This window comes from Somniosus microcephalus, unplaced genomic scaffold (genome assembly GCF_052327205.1).
Source record: "Somniosus microcephalus isolate GS21.2 unplaced genomic scaffold, FLI_Smic_1.0 unresolved_chr7, whole genome shotgun sequence".
Classification (NCBI taxonomy): domain Eukaryota; kingdom Metazoa; phylum Chordata; class Chondrichthyes; order Squaliformes; family Somniosidae; genus Somniosus; species Somniosus microcephalus.
Window position 1 is genome coordinate 6,032,225 of NW_028225185.1, and position 18,345 is coordinate 6,050,569.

Below are 18,345 nucleotides of genomic sequence, written 5' to 3' on the forward strand. Positions count from 1 at the left end.
CCGGTACCCTATGCAATACGACCTACTGTAGAAGCGGAACTGGAAGCGCTAGAACGTTCAGGTGTACTGTCTAAAGTAGATTGGAGTGAGTGGGCTACGCCCATTGTTCCCGTTATGAAACATCCTTCAAGCAACAAGCCAGGAGAACCAGGGAAGGTTCGCATCTGTGGCGATTTCAAGATCACCGTTAATCCGGTGCTTCACACGGTGCAGTATCCGCTTCCACGGATTGAGGATATTTTTGCTTCATTGTCTGGTGGGAAACACTTCACCAAGATAGACCTGGCGCAGGCGTACTTGCAGATGGAGGTTGAAGAAGAGTCACGCCGGTACCTCACGATCAACACGCATAGAGGTTTGTACCGGTATAATAGGCTGGTTTTTGGAGTGGCATCGGCTCCGGCAATTTGGCAGAGGGCCATGGAGCAGGTATTACAGGGAATTCCAGGCACACAATGTTACCTGGACGATATTATGATTACAGGTGATGGTGATGAAGAACACCTCGCAAACTTGGAACTGGTGCTCAACAGACTGAAAGAGTGTGGACTTAGAGTTAATCGGCAGAAATGTGAGTTCTTTCAGAAGCGGATCTCGTACTGTGGTCATGTCATTGACCGGGAGGGGCTTCATAAGTCTCCTGACAAGGTAGAGGCAGTTGTAAAGGCTCCCGCTCCGGATAATGTCTCTCAGTTGAGGTCGTTTCTGGGATTGATTAACTATTACCATAAGTTTCTACCGAATCTATCCACGGTACTGCACCCGCTGAACGCTCTTTTACAGAAGGGGGTACCATGGGAATGGAGCGAAAACTGTAAGAAGGCATTTCGCAAGAGCAAAGAATTGATCACCTCAGAGGAAGTGTTGGCTCACTTCAACCCGACACTGCCTATTCGGTTGGCTTGTGATGCTTCTCCATATGGTATTGGGGCAGTACTCTCACACAAGTTGCCAAATGGCACGGAAAGGCCAGTCGCGTTTGCATCCAGATCATTGACCTCCACTGAGCGCAACTATGCGCAGATCGATAGGGAGGCTCTCAGCCTTGTATGGGGAGTGAAGAAGTTTAATCATTACCTGCAGGGCCAAAAATTCACACTTCTGACAGACCATCAGCCGTTGGTATCCATTTTTAACCCTAAGAAGGGTGTTTCGGTGATGACAGCACAGCGACTCCAGAGATGGTCCCTTTTCCTAGGGGCACATCAATATCAAATAGAATTCAAAGGTACAAAGCAGCATGGCAATGCTGATGGGCTGTCGCGCCTGCCACTACCTGAAGCAGAAGAGACGACGAAAGTTGACCCTGTTGAGTTATTTCATTCGACCATCATCGAGTGTTTACCAGTCACCAATGCAAGTATTGAAAGAGAAACCAGGAACGACCCGACACTGTCCCGAGTTTACGAGGTGACAGTGAAGGGATGGCCAACACATGGTGATCCTCTGTTACCGGCATTCTCGGCAAGGCGAGACCAGCTGTCCGTCTGCCATGGTACTTTGATGTACGGGACAAGAGTGATTATTCCTCCCAAGTTACGGGAAAGAGCTCTAAAGGAACTGCATGAAGGTCATCTGGGGGGAGTTAAGATGAAAAGTCTTGCTAGGGCTTATGTATGGTGGCCGGGCATTGACCAACAGATAGAGGAGTTGACAAAAAGCTGCGCTGGGTGCCAAAAAGTGCAAAATGCACCTCCGATCGCACCGCTACACTCATGGGAATGGCCTTCAGCCCCATGGCAACGCGTACATATTGACTTTGCTGGTCCATTCATGGACTCCATGTTCCTAATTGCGGTGGACGCACATTCCAAATGGCCAGAAGTGATCAAGATGAATACCACTACTTCAGAAAAGACAATTGCGGTGTTAAGAACAATATTCGTAAGGAACGGATTGCCAGAACAGATCTGTTCGGACAACGGACCACAGTTCGTGTCGGAAGAATTCCAAAAATTCTTAAAGAAGAATGGGGTGAAACATCATACCTCTGCCCCATATCATCCGGCGACAAACGGGTTGGCCGAGAGGTTTGTCCAAACATTCAAAAAGGCAATAAAGGCCATGAACGATGATCAGATTCCATTACAACACAAGGTGGACAATTTCCTAATGGCATATCGAAACGCCGCTCATGCAGTGACTAACCAAAGTCCTGCCATGATGTTTTACAACAGGAGGTTGCGGTCCAGGTTGGACTTGTTAAAACCAAATGTGCGGAGGGAAGTGGAAAACAAACAGTTCCGGCATATTAATAACAAGTCCACTCGAAGTTTCGACGTAGGACAACCAGTGTTGGCAAGGGGCTATGTAAACGAAAAATGGCAGTCCGGAACAATTCGGGCCAGACAAGGACCTCTGATGTACACAGTAGATATTGGTAACAATGTGATAAGGCGTCATGCGGATCAACTGGTAGAATCAAGAGCAAGGGTCGAACCCATGGTTGCGACAGAGACAACTGTGGAAGACGTTAATGAACCTGAAGCATCTACCTCGGCAGGGACTGTACCTGATGATGACGTCCAATACATAGGAAACCAACAAGAAGAGTCACCTCAGCAACAAGAATCAGAGACCACTGAAAGGCGTTATCCAAACCGAATCAGAAGGCCTCCTGAGAGACTGAACCTTTGAACTGTTTATACCTGAAGTTATATATGTATATATGTTATGATGTTATGTTAAATGGGGATATGACTGTTAAGCTAAAAAGGGAGGATTGTGGTGTATGTAACCTGTTCCACCTTAAGAGAACTTAAGCCTGTTCCACCTTAAGAGATGTACTACTTTCTCTGGCTGCTGTATACGTAATACCGGTGGTGACCACCGGTATATAAGTACTGTGTAGTGATATTGTATTTAGTATAGTCCTGACCTCCAACTAGTAAAGACCTGTTGAAACTTTATTCTTGTAGTCTGTGTCAGTAATTAATCTTAATACAACTGGAACACACAGACTTAACAAATACCTCCATGAGAGAAGCTGTCCCACTCACTCCGTCAGGAGTACCGACAGGAACAGGAAGTTACAAAGCGACATAGAAACATAGAAACATAGAAGATAGGAGCAGGAGTAGGCCATTCGGCCCCTCGAGCCTGCTTCGCCATTCAATGTGATCATGGCTGATCATTCAAACTCAGTACCCTGTCCCTGCCTTCTCCCCACATCCCTTGATCCCTTTAGCCTTAAGAAATATATCTAACTCCTTCTTGAATATATTTAATGAATTGGCCTCAACTGCCTTCTGTGGTAGAGAATTCCACAGGTTCACCACTCTCTGGGTGAAGAAATTCCTCCTCATCTTTGTCCTAAATGGCTTACACCTTATCTTTAGACTGAGACCCCTTGTTCTGGACTCCCAGGCCATTGGGAACATCCTTCCTGCATCTAGTCTGTCTAGTCCTGTTAGAGTTTTCTAAGTTTCAATGAGATCTCCTCTCATTCTTCTAAACTCCAGCGAGTATAAGCCCAATCGACCCAATCTCTCCTCATACGTCATTCCTGCCATCCCAGGTATCAGTCTGGTGAATCTTCGCTGCACTCCCTCCATGGCAAGAACATCCTTCCTCAGATAAGGCGACCAAAACTGCACACAATACTCAAAGTGTGGTCTCACCAAGGCCCTGTACAACTGCAGCAAGACATCCTTGCTCCTGTACTCGAATCCTCTCACTACGAAGGCCAACATACCATTTGCCTTCTTAACCGCCTGCTGCACCTGCATGCTTACCTTCAGCGACTGGTGCACAAGGACACCCAGGTCTCGTTGTACTTCCCCTTCTCCCAATCTATTGGCATTCAGATAATAATCTGCTTTCCTGTTTTTGCCACCAAAGTTGATAACCTCGCATTTATCCACATTATATTGCATCTGCCATACATCTGCCCAATCACCCAACCTGTCCAAATCATACTAGAGTTTCTCGGCATCCTCCTCACAGCACACACGCCCACCCAGCTTTGCGTCATCTGCAAACCTGGAGATATTACATCTAGTTCCCTCGTCTAGATCATTAATATATATTGTGAATAGCTGGGGTCCTAGCACCGATCTCTGCGGTACCCCATTAGTCATTGCCTGCCACTCGGAAAAAGAGACGTTTATTCCAACTCTTTGCTTCCTGCCTGCCAGCCAGTTCTCTATCCAAGTCAGTACCTTGCCCCCAATGCCATGTGCCTTAACTTTACACACTAATCTCTTATGCGGGACCTTATCGAAAGCCTTCTGAAAGTCCAAATACACCACATCCACTGGTTCTCCCTTATCTATTTTACCAGTTACATCCTCAAAAAATTCCAGTAGATTAGTCAAGCATGATTTACCTTTTGTAAATCCATGTTGTCTTTGTCCGATCCTGTCACTGTTTTCCAAGTGCTCTGCTATTACATCTTTTATAATGGACTCTAGCATTTTCCCCACTACCGATGTCAGGCTTACCGGTCTATAATTCCCCATTTTCTCTCTAATACATTTTTTGAATAGTGGGATGGGAACTGTTCCAGATTCTATAGAATTTTGGAAGATGACCAGCAATGCATCTACTATTTCTGGGGCCACTTCCTTAAGTACCCTAGGATGTAGATTATCAGGCCCTGGGGATTTATTGGCCTTCAATCCCGTCAATTTCCCTAACAACATTTCCCTACAAATACTGATTTTATTCAGTTCCTCCCTCTCATTAGACCCTATGTTCCCCGACATCTCTGGGAGTTTATTTGTGCCCTCCTTTTGAAGGCAGAACCAAAGTATGTATTTAATTGGTCTGCCATTTCTTTGTTCCCCATTATAAATTCCCCTGATTCTGACTGCAAGGGACCTACGCTTGACTTCACCAATCTTTTTCTCTTCACATATCTATAAAAGCTTTTACAGTCAGTTTTTATGTTCCCTGCAAGCTGACTCTCATATTTTATTTTCCCTTTCTTAATTAATCCCTTTGTCCTCCTTTGCTGAACCCTAAACTGTTCCCAATCCTCAGGTTTGCTGCTTTTTCTGGCTAATTTATATGTCCTCTCCTTGGATCTTATACTATCCCTAATTTCCCTTGTTAGCCATGGTTGAGTCACCTTTTTTGTTTTATTTTTATGCCAAACAGGGATGAACAAATTCTGTAGCTCATCCATGCGATCTTTAAATGTTTGCCATTGCCTGTCCACTGTCAACCCTTTAATTAACATTCTCCAATCCATCCTACCCAACTCGCGCCTCATACCATCGTAGTTTCCTTTATTTATATTCAGGACCCTAGTCTCTGAGTCAAATACTTCACTCTCCATCTTAATGAAGAATTCGATCATATTATGATCGCTCTGACCCAAGGGGCCTCGCACAACAAGATTGCTAATTAATCCTTTCTCATTACATAATACCCAGTCTAAGATGGCCTGATCTCTAGTTGGTTCCTCGACATATTGGTCCAGGAAACCATCCCATATACACTCCAGGAATTCCTCCTCCACAGTATTGTTACTAAATTGGTTAGCCCAATCTATATGTAGATTAAAGTCACCCATGATAACTGCTGTGCCCTTATTGCACGCGTCTCTAATTTCCCGTTTAATGCCATCCCCAACCTTCGCATTACTGTTTGGGGGTTTGTATACAACTCCCACTAACGTTTTCTGCCCCTTGGTATTTCTCAGCTCTACCCATACGGACTCCACATCATCAGAGCTAATATCCTTCCTTACTATTGTGTTGTGGTAAACCACTGCTAACTCTGTACATGTCTGTGTGGTATACCACTGTTAACTCTGTACAGGTCCGGGCATGCCTCCGCCCCTGGCTCCACCCCTAAGCCCGGGTATAAAGGTGACTCACCACCCTTCCCCTGGGAGCTCTTAGGATGGATCCACTAGCAGAGGCATGCTCCAGTTCTTAGTCAATAAAAGCCTACTTCGTATAAGTTCAACTCGTAGTCTTTGGTGTTGTTGATAGTGCATCAATTTTATTGACTAAATTTTTGACATGGAGCAAATCTTGAAGCCGGAATGTTTAGACCTGGATCCTCAAGCAGCAGATGCAGCCAATAACTTTGAACACTGGCTGAGCTGTTTCGAAGCCTTCCTGGAGGCCTCCAGCACTACTGTCACTACAGATGACGCGAAACGGCTTGTCTTGAACTCACGGGTGAGCCACCGAGTCTACTCGATCATCCGAGACGCCACAACTTACGCGGCCACCATCGCGACGCTAAAGGAACAATACGTGAGGCCTGTTAACGAGGTCTACGCCAGACACCTCCTGGCTACCCGAAAACAGCGCCCCGGGGAATCAGGCGCCGAATATTTACTGGCACTGAGAGTCCTCGGCCGGGCCTGTAATTGCAAAGCGGTGACGGCCAAGGAATGCACGGAAGACCTGATCCGAGACGCCTACGTAGCCGGCATCAGGTCCAACTATACACGGCAGAGGCTGCTGGAACAGAGGGAGCTCGACCTGCAGAAGACGGTGGCCCTCGCTCACTCATTAGACGTGGCCCTCCAGAACATGGACGCCTACCCCTCTGACCGGATGGCCACGTGGATGCCACGGGAGCAGCCATCTTGGGACCCGGTAAGGCCACAAGCCGCCAGCAGCCCAACTACAGCTGCAATGACCAGAGGCCAGAAATGCTACTTCTGCGGCCAGGCCAAGCACCCCAGACAGCAATGCCCAGCAAAGGACGCGACCTGCTCCAAATGCGGCAAGAAAGGCCACTACGCGAGAGTGTGCAGGGCGAAATCAACCCCCAATTCCAGCAGTGCCGTGTGTGAACCGTGCAGGCCGCCATTTTGGACCCCACCAACCACGTGTGAGCCGTGCGGGCCGCCATTTTGGGCACCACCAGCCGCGGGGGAGCCGCCATCTTGGACACCATTTCGGGACCAGGCCCCCGGCGCGGGCGAATACTACAGCGACCCACCGACCTCGATGATGGCCTCCATCACCCTGGACCAATCTAGGCCCCATCAACTAGCCAGGTCCATGATGAACGTAAAGGTAAATGGCCATGCCACAAATTGCCTTTTCGACTGCGGAAGCACGGAGAGCTTCATCCACCCCGACACGGTGCGACGCTACTCCCTATCGGTTATGCCCACACGCCACCAGGTCTTTATGGCCTCAAAGTCCCATACGGCGGACGTCGGCGGCTACTGTGTAGCGACTCTGACAGTGAACGGCGTGGAGTACAAAGATTTTAAATTCCTCGTCCTGCCACAGCTCTGCGCTCCCGTACTGCTAGGATTAGACTTCCAGTGCCATCTGGAGAGCGTCACGATGGCACATGGCGGGCCCCTGCCCCCACTTACAGTCTGCAGCCGGCAGAATTTAAACACGGCGTCGCGCAAAGTATGCAGCCTGTCCACCCTGAAGGTCAAACCCCCCCCGTTGTTCGCTAACCTCGCCAAAGACTGCAAGCCAATTGCTACTAAAAGCAGGCGGTACAGTGCCGGGGATAGGAGCTTTATTAAATCAGAAGTAGAAAGACTCCTGAGGGAAGGGATTATCGAGGGCAGCACCAGCCCATGGCGAGCCCAAGTGGTGGTAGTGAAGACCGGCGAAAAACAGCGCCTGGTTATTGATTACAGCCAGACGATCAATCGATACACGCAATTAGACGCATACCCACTTCCCCGCATATCTGACATGGTCAACCAGATAGCACAATACCGGGTATTCTCGACGATTGATCTGAAGTCGGCATACCACCAGCTCCCCATCAGGCCTGAGGACCGCCAGTACACAGCCTTCGAGGCTGACGGTCGCCTCTACCACTTCCTCCGAGTCCCCTTCGGCGTCACCAACGGGGTCTCGGTCTTCCAAAGGGAGATGGACCGGATGGTTGACCAGAACGCGCTGCAGGCCACCTTCCCCTATCTAGACAACGTCACCATCTGCGGCCATGACCGGCATGGCCACGACGCCAACCTAGAAAAATTCCTCTGTACGGCCCAACGGCTAAATCTGACATACAACAGAGAAAAATGTATGTTCCGCACCACGCGCCTCGCTATTCTTGGCTGCATGGTGGAAAACGGAGTCATCGGCCCCGACCCCGACCGAATGCGCCCCCTCCTGGAACTACCCCTCCCCCACTGCCTAAAAGCCCTGAAGAGATGCCTAGGGTTCTTCTCTTACTACGCCCAGTGGGTGCCCAACTATGCGGACAAAGCCCAGCCCCTCATCAAGTCAACCTCCTTCCCCCTGACGGCAGAGGCCCATGCGGCCTTCACCCTCATAAAAGAGGACATTGCGAAGGCCACAATGCACGCAGTGGATGAGTCCATCCCTTTCCAAGTGGAGAGCGATGCATCCGACTTCGCCCTAGCCGCAACCCTTAACCAGGCGGGGAGACCCGTAGCCTTCTTTTCACGGACCCTCCAGGGCCCCGAAATTCGACACTCCTCAGTCGAGAAGGAGGCCCAGGCGATAGTGGAGGCTGTACGGCACTGGAGGCATTACCTGGCCGGTAAACGTTTCACCCTGCTCACTGACCAACGGTCAGTAGCATTTATGTTTAACAACAGACAAAGGGGGAAAATCAAAAATGATAAGATATTGCGGTGGAGGATCGAGTTATCCACCTACAACTACGCTATCTTATACCAGCCCGGGAAACTTAATGAGCCCCCAGACGCCCTATCCCGTGGGACATGTGCCAACGCACAAGTCGATAGGCTACGGACCCACCACAATGATCTCTGCCACCCGGGGGTCACCAGGTTCTTCCATTTTATTAAAGCTCGCAACCTGCCTTACTCCATCGAGGAGGTCAGGACCATGACCAGGAACTGCCAGGTCTGCGCCGAGTGCAAACCACATTTTTATAGGCCAGACAGGGCACACCTGATTAAAGCCACCCACCCCTTCGAACGTCTCAGCGTCGATTTCAAGGGGCCCCTTCCCTCCTCTGACCGCAACACGTACTTCCTCAATATTATTGACGAGTACTCCCGTTTCCCCTTCGCCATCCCCTGCCCGGACATGACCAGCACCACAGTCATCAGGTGCCTCAATGACCTGTTCGCCATATTTGGCTTCCCCAATTACATCCACAGCGACAAGGGCTCGTCGTTCATGAGCGACGAGCTGCGCCAGTACCTGCTCGAGAAGGGCATAGCCACGAGCAGGACTACCAGCTACAACCCCCGGGGTAACGGGCAGGTAGAGAGGGAGAACGCAACGGTGTGGAAGACCGCCATGCTCGCCCTAAAATCCAAGGGCCTCCCAATCTCCCGCTGGCAAGATGTCCTCCCCGATGCGCTCCACTCCATACGATCACTGCTCTGTACTGCCACAAACACCACCCCTCACGAGAAGATGTTCGTCTTCCCCAGGAAATCCACCTCGGGGACATCACTACCGCCATGGCTGATGTCTCCGGGACCCGTCCTGCTCAGGAAACACGTGAGGAGCCATAAGACGGACCCCCTGGTCGAAAAGGTTCACCTCCTCCACGCCAACCCACAGTACGCCTACGTGGCGTATCCTGACGGGCGGGAGGACACAGTCTCAATTCGAGACCTCGCACCCTCAGGTAGCACCCGAAACACCATCGATCACCATCCACTACCTCCACCCACCACCACTGCCCACGACGCACCACCGGGGTGTCTACCACGAACTGACGACATGCCGGTGCCATCCCTGCCCCGAGAGGACGACACGCCAGTGCTCCGTCCAACGCGAGAAGCGGCCGCGGGCAAAGAACCGCCGCAACCGGCACCACGAAGATCATTACGGCAGACAAGACCCCCGGAGAGACTTTCGTATACGAGCTTTTGAAACACTTCACCCCGCCGGACTCTTTTTTAAACGAGGGGTGAATGTGGTAAACCACTGCTAACTCTGTACATGTCTGTGTGGTAAACCACTGTTAACTCTGTACAGGTCCGGGCATGTCTCCGCCCCTGGCTCCACCCCTAAGCCCGGGTATAAAGGTGACTCACCACCCTTCCCCCGGGAGCTCTTAGGATGGATCCACTAGCAGAGGCATGCTCCAGTTCTTAGTCAATAAAAGCCTACTTCGTATAAGTTCAACTCGTAGTCTTTGGTGTTGTTGATAGTGCATCATGTGTTAACCCCCTCTTTAACCAGCAATGCTACCCCACCTCCTTTTCCTTCTTGCCTGTCTTTCCTGAATATTGAATACCCCTGGATGTTGAATTTCCAGCCTTGGTCAACCTGGAGCCATGTTTCCGTAATCCCAATCATATCATATCCATTTACATCTATTTGCGCAGCTAATTGATCCATCTTATTACGAATGCTCCTCGCATTAAGACACAAAGCCTTCAGGCTTGTTTTTTTAACACTCTTAGACCTTTTAGAATTATTATTTACTGCGGCCATGTTTGATTTAAACCCTTGACTTCTCTGCCTGCCACTTTTGCTTTTCACCTTCCTGTCTTTTGCTTCTATCCTTGTTTCCCATTCCTCTGTCTCCCTGCACAGGTTCCCAACCCCCTGCCATTTTAGTTTAAACCCTCCCCAACAGCACTAGCAAACACTCCCCCTAGGACATTGGTCCCGGTCCTGCCCAGGTGCAAACCGTCCAGTTTGTACTGGTCCCACCTCCTCCAGAACCGGTTCCAATGTCCCAGGAATTTGAATCCCTCCCCCTTGCACCATTCCTCTAGCCACGTATTCATCTGAAATATCCTTCTATTTCTACTCTGACTAGCACGTGGCACTGGTAGCAATCCTGAGATTACTACCTTTGAGGTCGTATTTTTTAATTTACCTCCTAACTCCCTATATTCAGCTTTTAGGACCTCGTCCCAGTTTTTACCTATATCACTGGTACTTATATGCACCATGACAACTGGCTGCTCACCCTTCCCCTCCAGAATGCTCTGCAGCCACTCCGAGACATCCTTGACCCTTGCACCAGGGAGGCAACATACCATCCTGGAGTCTCGTTTGCGGCCGCAGAAATGCCTATCTATTCCCCTTACAATAGAATCCCCTATTACTATAGCTCTCCCACTCTTTTTCCTCCTGTCCTGTGCAGCAGAACCACCCACGGTGCCAGGAAGTTGGCTGCTGCTGCCTTCCCCTGGTAAGCCATCCCCCCCATCAGTATCCAAAGCGGTATATCTGTTTGAGAGGGGGATGGCCACAGGGGACCCCTGCACTACCTGCCTGTGCCTACTACTCTGCCTGGTGGTCACCCATTCCCTTCCTGCCTGTGCAGCCTTCACCTGCGGTGTGACCAACTCCCTAAATGTGCTATCCGCGACATCCTCAGCATTGCGAATGCTCCAGTATGTATCCATTCGCAGCTCCAGCATTGCAATGCGGTCTGCCAGTAGCTGCAGCTGGATACACTTCCTGCACACATTGTCGTCAGGGACACAGGAAGTGTCCCTGATTTCCCACATAGTGCACCGAGCTGTCCTGCCATGACTTACCCTTCAATTAATTTAAATTAACTTAAATCAAATCAATACCACCAATTACACTACAATTAAATGATATACTCAAGGGCCCTTGGTTACTAGCACTAGAAACTATAACCACAATAAAATTAAGACCTTCTAAACTATATAAACTATGAACCTTAACTGTCAAACTATAGAGTAGTATAAATACTCCCTGGTCGTACTCACCCAATCAGCTGCTCCCACCTGCCCGCCTCACGTTTTGAATCGTGACATGGCTCTGGAATGCCGCCGCCGGTCTGTGATTGGTCAGAAAGCCCGCGAAAGTGAGTTTAAATACTCACTGGGTCTCCGGTCTCACTGCTCCCGACACCAGCCTCTGTAAAGAAAGCCCACGAAAGTGAGTTTAAATACTCACTGGGTCTCCAGTCTCACTGCTCCCGACACCAGCCTCTGCATTGACATTGAGAGATTCAGTGAGTAGGCAAAGCTGTGGCAGATGGAGTTCAATGTGGGGACGCGTGAGGTCACCCACTGTGGGTTCCAGAAAGACAAATCAGAATATTCTCTTAACGGTGAGAAGTTAGGAGCTGTGGAGAAGCAGAGATTTAGACGCCCCTGTGCGCAAATCACTGAAAGCTCGTGGGCAGGTACAAGACCGGGAATGGCAGCCTATTGATAATGTCACTGGACTAGTAATCCTGAGGCCTGGACTAATGATCCAGAGACGTGAGTTCAAATCCCACCACGGCATCTGGGGAATTTAAATTCAGTTAATTAGATAAATCTGGAATAATAAACTAGTCTCAGTAATAGTGACCATGAAACTATCGGATTGTCGTAAAAACCCGTCTGGTTCACTGATGTCCTTTCGGGAAGGAAATCTGCTGTCCTTACCCGGTCTGGCCGATATGTGACTCCAGACCCACAGCAATATGGTTGACTCTTAACTGCCCTCTGAAATGGCCCAGCGAGTCACTCAGTTGTAACAAACCGCTACGAAACACAATAATAAGAATGAAACCGGACGGACCACCCGGCATCGACCTCGGCACCGGCTACGGGCACGGCAACGGCACACCCAGCCCAGTCAACCCTGCAAAGTCTTCCACACCAACATCTGGGAACTTGTGCCAAAATTGGGAGAGCTGTCCCACAGACTAGTCAAGCAACAGCCTGACAGAGTCATACTCACAGAATCAAACCTTTCAGCCAATGTCCCAAACTCCTCCATCACCATCCCTGGGTATGTCCTGTCCCACCGGCAGGACAGCCCCACCAGGGGTGGTGTCACAGTGGCACGAAGACCCGTCTTCACACTGAGGACACCCTCCATCGTGTTGTGTGGCACTACCACCGTGCTAAATGGGATAGACTCAGAACAGATCGAGCAGCTCAAAACTGGGCATCCATGAGGCGCTGTGGGCCATCAGCAGCAGCAGAATTGTATTCCACCACAATCTGTAACCTCGGGGCCCGGCATATCCCTCACTCTACCATTACCATCAAGCTAGGGGAGCAACCCTAGTTCAATAAGGAGTGTAGAGGAGCATGCCAGGAGCAGCACCAGGCGTACCTAAAAATGAGGTGCCAACCTGGGGAAGCTGCGACACAGGACTACATGCATGGTAAACAGCGGAGGCAGCATGCTATAGACAGGGCTAAGCGATCCCACAATCAAAATATCAGATCAAAGCTCTGCAGTCCTGCCACATCCAGTCGTGAATGGTGGTGGACCATTAAACAACTAACGGGAGGAGGAGGCTCCATGAATATCCCCATCCTCAATGATGGTGGAGCCCAGCACGTGAGTGCAAAAGATAGATTTTCAGACACAAAAGGCATCAAGGGGTATGAGGGAGAGAGCGGGAACATGGTATTGAGATAGAGGATCAGCCATGATCATATTGAATGGCGGAGCAGGCTCGAAGGGCCGAATGGCCGACTCCTGCTCCTATTTTTCTATGTTTCTATGTTTCTAGACAAGGCTGAAGCGTTTGCAACCATCTTCAGCAAGAAGTGCCGAATGGATGATCCATATCGGCCTCCTCCCGAGGTCCCCGCCATCACAGAAGCCAGTCTTCAGCCAATTCGATTCACATCCCGTGATATCAAGAAACGGCTGAACGCACTGGATACAGCAAAGGCTATGGGCCCTGACAACATCCCAGCTATCGTGCTGAAGACTTGTGCTCCAGAACTAGCCGCGCCTCTAGCCAAGTTGTTCCAGTAAAGCTACAACACTGGCATCCGACAATGTGGAAAACTGCCCAGGTATGTCCTGTCCACAAAAAGCAGGACAAATCCAACCCGGTCAATTACCGCCCCATCAGTCTACTCTCAATCATCAGCAAAGTGATGGAAGGTGTCATCGACAGTGCTATCAAGCGGCACTTACTCACCAATAACCTGCTCACTGATGTCCAGTTTGGGTTCCGCCAATACCACTCAGCTCCAGACCTCATTACAGCCTTGGTCCAAACATGGACAAAGGAGCTGAATTCCAGAGGTGAGGTGAGATTGACTGCCCTTGACATCAAGGCAACATTTGACCGAGTGTGGCATCAAGGAGCCCTAGTAAAACTGAAGTCAAAGGGAATCGAGGGAAAACTCTCCACTGGCTGGACCCGTACCTAGCACAAAGGAAGATGGTTGTGGTGGTTGGAGGTCAATCATCACAGCCCCAGGACATCGCTGCAGGAGTTCCTCAGGGCAGTGTCCGAGTACCAACCATCTTCAGCTGCTTCATCAATGACCTTCCCTCCAACATAAGGTCAGAAATACGGATGTTCGCTGATGATTGCACCGTGTTCAGTTCCATTCACAACTCCTCAGATAATGAAGCAGTCCATGCCCACATGCAGCAAGACCTGGATGATGTTCAGACTTGGGCTGATAAGTGGAAAGTAATATTCGCGCCACACAAGTGCCAGGCAATGACTATCTCCAACAAACGAGAGTCTAAACACCTGCCCTTGATATTCAATGGTATTACCATCGCTGAATCCCCCACCGTCAACATCCTGGGGGGTCACCATTGACCAGAAACTTAACTGAACCAGCCACATAAATACTGTGGCAACAAGAGCAGGTCAGAGGCTGGGTATTCTGCGGCGAGTGTCTCACCTCCTGACTCCCCAAAGCCATTCCACCATCTACAAGGCACAAGTCAGGAGTGTGATGGAATACTCTCCACTTGCCTGGATGAGTGCAGCTCCAACAACACTCAAGAAGCTCAACACCATCCAGGACAAAGCAGCCCATTTGATTGGCACCCCATCCACCACCTTAAACATTCACTCCCTCCACCACCGGCGTACCGTGGCTGCAGTGTGTGCCGTCTACAAGATGCACTGCAGCAACTCGCCAAGGCTTCTTCGGCAGCACCTCCCAAACCCACGACCTCTTCCACCTAGAAGGACAAGGGCAGCAGGCGCATGGGAACACCACCGCCTCCAAGTTCCCCTCCAAGTCACACACCATCCTGACTTGGAAATATATCGGCCGTTCCTTCATCGTCGCTGGGTCAAAATCCTGGAACTCCCTCCCTAACAGCACTGTGGGAGCACCTTCACCACACGGACTGCAGCGGTTCAAGAAGGTGGCTCACCACCACCTTCTCAAGGGCAATTAGGGATGGCCAATAAATGCTGGGCCTCTCCAGCGACACCCACATCCCAGGAACGAATAAAAAAAGGAATCGTACTGTATACACTGAAACATGCAAACAGGAACATTTATATTTAGTTATGAATGTAGAATAATTTTAGTCAATTTTTTGGCCTCATTTTAGTTTGAGGAAGCAGTATTGGCAGCCCATCAGTGTCACAGGGCCTAACATTACACAGTAACGCTGCAATTCTGCCCCGTGGATACATTTTGTGCGTGAGATTATATTTCATGTGTTTGTATTTTTTTGTTGTGACGCACTCTGGATGAATTTCCCAGAATATCCGCCTCGCTCCCCGGGCTCGACCTGTGCTGAAGTGCTGGTGTGCAGCGCCACCTTCTGGTTGTAAATCAGACACAGAAGAGCAGTCGATAAACCGCTGGGGTAGATTTTCCCCTTCACCGCCTGAGCGAAGCCGGAGAGGATAATCTGGCGGGGAATCACATGGCGCAAACGGAAATCAGTGGAAGGAAATTCCAGTGGGTTCAGTAAAGGGGCGTGAGTCCGAGGCGCCCGCGCACTGCTCAGGACAGGTGACCATAAGCCGGGTCAAAGAGGCGGGTTTTAAGGAGGAGAGAGAGGGAGAGGGTCGGAGAGGTTTAGGGAGGGAATTCCAGAGCTGAGGGCCCAGGCGGCTGAAGGCACGGCCGCCAATGGTGGAGCGATAAAAATCAGGGATGTGCAAGAGGCCGGAATTGGAGATCTCAGGGGGGTTCTACAGCTGGAGGAGGGGACAGAGACAGGGAGGGATTTCAACACAAGGATGAGAATTTTAACTTCGAGATTTTGCCAGACTGGGAGCCAATGTAGGGCAGTGAGCACAGGGGGTGATGGGTGAACGGGACTGGGTGTGAGTTAGGACACGGGGCAGTGAGCACAGGGGGTGATGGGTGAACGGGACTGGGTGTGAGTTAGGACACGGGGCAGTGAGCACAGGGGGTGATGGGTGAACGGGACTAGGTGTGAGTTAGGACACGGGGCAGTGAGCACGGGGGTGATGGGTGAACGGGGCTGGGTGTGAGTTAGGACACGGGGCAGTGAGCACAGGGTGTGATGGGTGAACGGGACTGGGTGTGAGTTAGGACACGGGGCAGTGAGCACGGGGGTGATGGGTGAACGGGGCTGGGTGTGAGTTAGGACACGGGGCAGTGAGCACAGGGTGTGATGGGTGAACGGGACTGGGTGTGAGTTAGGACACGGGGCAGTGAGCACAGGGGGTGATGGGTGAACGGGACCGGGTGTGAGTTAGGACACGGGGCAGTGAGCACAGGGGGTGATGGGTGAACGGGACTGGGTGTGAGTTAGGACACGGGGGCAGTAAGCACAGGGGGTGATGGGTGAACGGGACCGGGTGTGAGTTAGGACACGGGGCAGTGAGCACAGGGGGTGATGGGTGAACGGGACTGGGTGTGAGTTCGGACACGGGGCAGTGAGCACAGGGGGTGCTGGGTGAACGGGACTGGGTGTGAGTTAGGACACGGGGCAGTGAGCACAGGGTGTGATGGGTGAACGGGACTGGGTGTGAGTTAGGACACGGGGCAGTGAGCACGGGGTGATGGGTGAACGGGACTGGGTGTGAGTTAGGACACGGGGCAGTGAGCACAGGGTGTGATGGGTGAACGGGACTGGGTGTGAGTTAGGACACGGGGCAGTGAGCACAGGGGGTGCTGGGTGAACGGGACTGGGTGTGAGTTAGGACACGGGGCAGTGAGCACAGGGGGTGATGGGCGAACGGGACTGGGTGTGAGTTAGGACACGGGGCAGTGAGCACAGGGGGTGATGGGTGAACGGGACTGGGTGTGAGTTAGGACACGGGGCAGTGAGCACAGGGGGTGATGGGTGAACGGGACTGGGTGTGAGTTAGGACACGGGGGCAGTGAGCACAGGGGGTGATGGGTGAACGGGATTGGGTGCGAGTTAGGACACGGGGCAGTGAGCATAGGGGGTGATGGGTGAATGGGACTGGGTGTGAGTTAGGACACGGGGCAGTGAGCACAGGGGGTGATGGGTGAACGGGACTGGGTGTGAGTTAGGACACGGGGCAGTGAGCACAGGGGGTGATGGGTGAACGGGACTGGGTGTAAGTTAGGACACGGGGCAGTGAGCACAGGGGGTGATGGGTGAACGGGACTGGGTGTGAGTTACGACACGGGGCAGTGAGCACAGGGGGTGATGGGTGAACGGGACTGGGTGTGATTTAGGACACGGGGCAGTGAGCACAGGGGGTGATGGGTGAACGGGAGTGGGTGCGAGTTAGGACACGGGGCAGTGAGCACAGGGGGTGATGGGTGAATGGGACTGGGTGTGAGTTAGGACACGGGGCAGTGAGCACAGGGGGGGATGGGTGAACGGGACTGGGTGTGAGTTAGGACACGGGGCAGTGAGCACAGGGGGCGATGGGTGAACGGGACTGGGTGTGAGTTAGGACACGGGGCAGTGAGCACAGGGGGGGATGGGTGAACGGGACTGGGTGTGAGTTAGGACACGGGGCAGTGAGCACAGGGGGTGATGGGTGAACGGGACTGGGTGCGAGTTAGGACACGGGGCAGTGAGCACAGGGGGTGATGGGTGAACGGGACTGGGTGTGAGTTAGGACACGGGGCAGTGAGCACAGGGGGTGATGGGTGAACGGGACTGGGTGTGAGTTCGGACATGGGGCAGCGAGCACAGAGGGTGATGGGTGAACGGGACTGGGTGTGAGTTAGGACACGGGGCAGTGAGCACAGGGGGTGATGGGTGAACGGGACTGGGTGTGAGTTAGGACACGGGCCAGTGAGCACAGGGGGTGATGGGTGAACGGGACTGGGTGTGAGTTAGGACACGGGGCAGTGAGCACAGGGGGTGATGGGTGAACGGGACTGGGTGTGAGTTAGGACACGGGGCAGTGAGCACAGGGGGTGATGGGTGAACGGGACTGGGTGTGAGTTAGGACACGGGGCAGTGAGCACAGGGGGTGATGGGTGAACGGGACTGGGTGTGAGTTAGGACACGGGGCAGTGAGCACAGGGGGTGATGGGTGAACGGGACTGGGTGTGAGTTAGGACACGGGGCAGTGAGCACAGGGGGTGATGGGTGAACGGGACTGGGTGCGAGTTAGGACACGGGGCAGTGAGCACAGGGGGTGATGGGTGAACGGGACTCGGTGTGAGTTAGGACACGGGGCAGTGAGCACAGGGGGTGAAGGGTGAACGGGACTGGGTCCGAGTTAGGACACGGGGCAGTGAGCACAGGGGGTGATGGGTGAACGGGACTGGGTGTGAGTTAGGACACGGGGCAGTGAGCACAGGGGGTGATGGGTGAACGG